The sequence below is a fragment of the Carlito syrichta genome, unplaced genomic scaffold (genome assembly GCF_000164805.1).
Source record: "Carlito syrichta isolate Samal-C Ts95f unplaced genomic scaffold, Tarsius_syrichta-2.0.1 Scaffold316023, whole genome shotgun sequence".
NCBI classification, from domain to species: domain Eukaryota; kingdom Metazoa; phylum Chordata; class Mammalia; order Primates; family Tarsiidae; genus Carlito; species Carlito syrichta.
The window spans coordinates 350,811-355,588 of record NW_007260119.1 but is presented as its reverse complement, the minus strand read 5'-3'; positions in this window follow the sequence as shown (position 1 = coordinate 355,588).

Here is a 4,778-nt window from a genome sequence, read left to right as displayed (position 1 = left end):
CTGTTTTCAAAACTGTGGGCTCAGGCACTCCCCTCACCTTGGCCTCCCAAAGTGCTGGAATTACAGTCAGGAATCTTTTTTTTTATTTTTAGTGGTGGGGGGTTCCCACAGTTTGGGCAATGCCGACACTGACGGTGGTATCTGGGGTTAATCTTGGAGCTGTTGTCAGTCATTTCTTTTTCTTTTTTTTTTTTTTGAGTCAGAGTCTCACTCTGTCACCCAGGCTGGAGTGCATGGCACACCCACGGCCACCCAAGTGTTGACCTGCTGGGCTCCGGTGATCCTCCCGCCTCAGCCTTCCAAGTAGCCGGAACTACAGGTGCATGCTACCACACTCAGCTAATTTTTTGATTTATTGTAGAGACAAGGTCTCACCAAATTGCCCGGGCTGGTCTCGAACTCGCCGGCTCAGGCAATCCACTCCCCTGGGCTTCCCACAGTGCTGGGATGACAGAATGAGCCACTGAGCCTGGCCTGTCAGTCTTTTATTGACATCGTCTTTTTACTGCAGAGGTCTGGAAAAGGGGAAGGTGTTGAACCCACGTGCTCCCCGGGAGGGCAGCGGGAAAGAAGGGGAGTTACTAGCTCGGTACAGGCTCCATCTCCTCTGGGGAGGACGCCTCTCCTTCCCTGCTGTAGCAGTTGTGCCTGGACACAGCACTCAGAGACAGCGGCCTTCCAGGAACTCCCGCTGCGCTTGGGATTCCATTCGGGATCCCTGATGGGACTGACAGAGCCCCACCTGCTCTGATCCCTTCAGCCTCTCCAGCCTCACCCTTCACACCCCAGACTCCTGCCGCATCAGCCTCCCTCCGGACTTCCAAAGTCAATGACCTTCCTGCCGCAGGGCCTTTTGACAGAGGATTCCCTCATTCTGGAACACTCCTGCTCCCGACTTTTGCCCAGTGAATTCCTCCTTATCCTTGAACTTGGCCAAAAATCACATTCTGAAAGATGATTTTCCTTAGCCCTCAAATCTAAGTCAGCCCCCGCTTCCTCATCCAAGTCATAAGCAAACGGTCTAGGGTCAGGAAGCTGGGGAGTGGGCCACTTACCTTTGTATTCTAACTCCATCCCTCACAGCTACATGTCGTGGGTAAGAGGGGCAGGCCTCCGGGTCGCGATTCCTTCTCATCTCTACAATGGGCTCACAGTAGCCCTGACTACAGAGCACCATCATGAAGGTTAGATGAGGCCGTCTGCGTAGAGTCCGGCAGGGTGGCTGCACTGTCAGTGGAAGCTATCACGCTCCTTTGTAGCAACTATCAAAATTGTAATCATGAAATTATTTTTGTTATTTGTTTCACATCTGTCTTCCTACGCATAGTAAATCTTACAGGGGTTAACACAGTGTCTCTCTTGTTCTCCACTGTCCCTGAAGTGCCCAGCACATGGCCTGCCATGGTGTAGGCCCTCAGTAGATATTTCTTGAATGAATGGATGGATGGACGGACGGATGGATGGATGGATGGTTGGATGGACGGATGGATGGATGGACGGATGGATGGGTGGGTAGATAGATGGATGGATGAATAGATGGATGGATAGATAGATAGTTGGGTGGATGAATGGATGGATAGATGGATGGACGAATAGATGAATGATTAAATGAACGAATGGTGAGATAGATGAATGGTTGGATGGATAGATGGATGGATGATTGGATGGATGGATGGATGAATGGATGGGTGGATGGACGGATGGATGGGTGGGTAGATAGATGGATGGATGAATAGATGGATGGATAGATAGATAGTTGGGTGGATGAATGGATGGATAGATGGATGGACGAATAGATGAATGATTAAATGAACGAATGGTGAGATAGATGAATGGTTGGATGGATAGATGGATGGATGATTGGATGGATGGATGGATGAATGGCTGGATAGGTGGATGGATGGATGGTTGGATGGATGGATGGATGGAGAGATGGATGGTTGGGTGGATGAATAGATGGCTGAATGACAGATGAATGGCTGAATGGATGTATGGGTGAATGGTTGGATAGATAGATGGATAAATGGATGAATGGATGGATGGATGGATGGATGAAGGAATGGATGGATGGATGGGTGGATGGATGGATGGTTGGATAGATGGATGGGTAGATGGATGGATTCACATATTACCTATTCTTGAGCTGGGTCTTATGAAAAAGTGCCCTCTTGTCAGGAAATAAATCTGTCAAAGAACACCATGTGGAGATTTTTGATTGTCAGAGTCTGAGCCTATCAACAGCTTCAAGTTAGGTCATGTGAGGTGAGAGACTCACCATCTCGCCCTTTCCAGGGGCTGTTCTCAAGCAGGGCTGTGTGATGCTCATTGCCAGGCAGATTTACGAACCGTCTTGACAGAGCTTACGTTCCATGTGTTCCAATTCACACATTCCTGCTGGGCCCAGGTGGAGAGTGGTGCATGTGTGAAGCCTGCATTTTTCGCATGGACCTTTGCAGAAACTCTCTCTCTTGTCCTCGTTAGGCATACGTTAGAGTATGCTTTGGTGAGTCATTTTTTTCAAGATCATGAGTGAATGCTTCCTAATTTCCCTGTTTCTCAGACTTACAAGTCTAGAAAGGGTGGCGAGAGGCTTCTCAGCCCAGCCCCTTCCTCAGCCAGAACTCTCTGTGAAGCAACTTGCAGATCTGCAGGGAAGACAAGGGCACCCTTTCTCAGAGTCTCACGCCTCTCCATCCCTCCTTCCTGAGGTCTCTGTGATCCTGTGGCTGTGGGTGCCAGCTATGTACTACTCCAGGCATGACCGAAGGCTGAGACAAAGTGCCCTTTTGTAGAAAATATCCAACACAATTGCCGAATCCAGATGGTCACTGTTGAGCTGTCTGCATGTCTCTGGAGCCTCCCTGGCCGTGTTTGCTTCTTGGCCAGCAGGGGGACCAACATCAGTCTTCCTGTGCCTTGGCTGTCCTTCTGACCTGAGCTGTCAGTCAAACTCTATCTTGTTCCATTTGTCAAAACACCATTGTTCTTTCTCCTCCCTGTGATAGATTCTTTTCTATCATTAAGAAAAATAAAATCAGAAGTCAGAGCAGCCTTGGGCTGAGGGCAGTGGAGCTGGCTGGGGGCCCGGGACAGTCTCATCTTTGGGGCTGACAGACCGTGGAAATCATCTCTTGCCAAACAACGCTGGCTCCATCAGGGACTACAGCTCACAAATGAGTTTCTGTCACCAATTGTTCTGTGTCAGGGCACAATGTCCTAGAGGGTGAGCTCCCACAGCAGAGCAAGCTTTTCTCCCAGCTACAGTGTGTTATGTCAAATAATATACCCAGGAAGAATAAAGCACGCCATTTTTTTTGCTAAGAGAATGTCTGCTTCTTGAAGGGCCCATGGCCCCAAGTTGTTATTGAAAGGAGTGCCGGGCACAGTGGCTCACTCCTGTAAACCCAGTACTTTGGGAGGCGGAGGTGGGAGGATTGCTCAAGACCAGGAGTTCGAGACCAGCCTGGGCAACATAGCAAGACCCCATCACTGCAAAACATAAAAAAATTAACCGGGCATAGTGGTGTGCACCTGTAGTGCCAGCTACTCAGGAGGCTGAAGCAGGAGGATCACCTGAGCCCAGGAGGCTGCTGTGGTGTGCTGTAATCACTCCACTGCACTCCAACCTGGGGGACAGAGTGAGACCCCCAACTCAACAAACACAAACGGAAACAGAAGCCACATGCTGGGCCTATGCTGTTGAGGAATTCCAGTAGTGACTTTCATGTGAGGAGAGGCCAAGACATTACAGATGCTGAGGAGAAATCCTGCCATTCTGGGTGCTCCCACGGCCTTAAATTGCTTTCTCTCCATTGCTGATGCTATTTGTCCAAAAGATGCATTTTTAAAACAGAATTTGAAATTCAGTACCTATGTTAGGTTGGGTTCTAAATGTTGCTAAGGAAGAAATTATTTATCCAGAAATTGGCAAGTCTTTTTTTTCTGTCCCTGTAAACTATCATTCTAAAATCTGTTGAGATCATTGACTAAATAGAGCAATTCTTTTTCTTAGACAAGGATGACAGGGAGTTGAATGGGCAGTTTACAGGCTCCTGAGGAGAGAGTCCTGTCAACTTCCAGAAAGAAAGGCTAGTTTCATACAAGGGCTCGAGGCTTGGAAGAAACTCGGATTTCTCAAAAGCAATGCTAGAAGCTAAAAGCAAGAGAGGTGTCTACCAAATCTGAGAAAAAATTATTTCTGACATCTAATTATGCCACCAGTTAATGTATCCGTCCAGAGGAGTCTAGACTTAGTGAAGTTCAGACATGCAAGGCATTTGAGGCCATCCTTCTCCATCCCACTCTGGGCTGCAGGAAGTCAGCCTGCAGGGACTCCCTCACTGGGCTTCCTAGCCGCCCGCTTCTAGCAGGGTCTGCCAATGGGAAATCTAGGCTGGACTCAGAAGAGGGAAGAGTGCAGGCAGGCTACATGCTCCTGGGCTGCTTTTCTGCTGAGTTTGCCAAGTTGCTGCATTCCTTTCAGTTGGTGGAGCTGGAAGGCAGCCTCCCCATCTCACCAGCAACTTCAGTTCCTCTGTCTGGGTTCCAGGAACCATCCCTCCTCAGCTACAGGGATGATAATGGGGTCTCCACAGTGGCTAGAGCCAGGGGACCTCGGCTGCCCTTAGTGGTTTCCCTTAACCCTGCCCGCACCTGTAGTAGACCCTGCATTCAGTGTTTCTTGGTAAGGATGACTGGATATATGGATGGATGGATGGATGGATGGATGGATGGATGGATGGATGGATGGACAGACAGATGGATGAATGGATAGATGG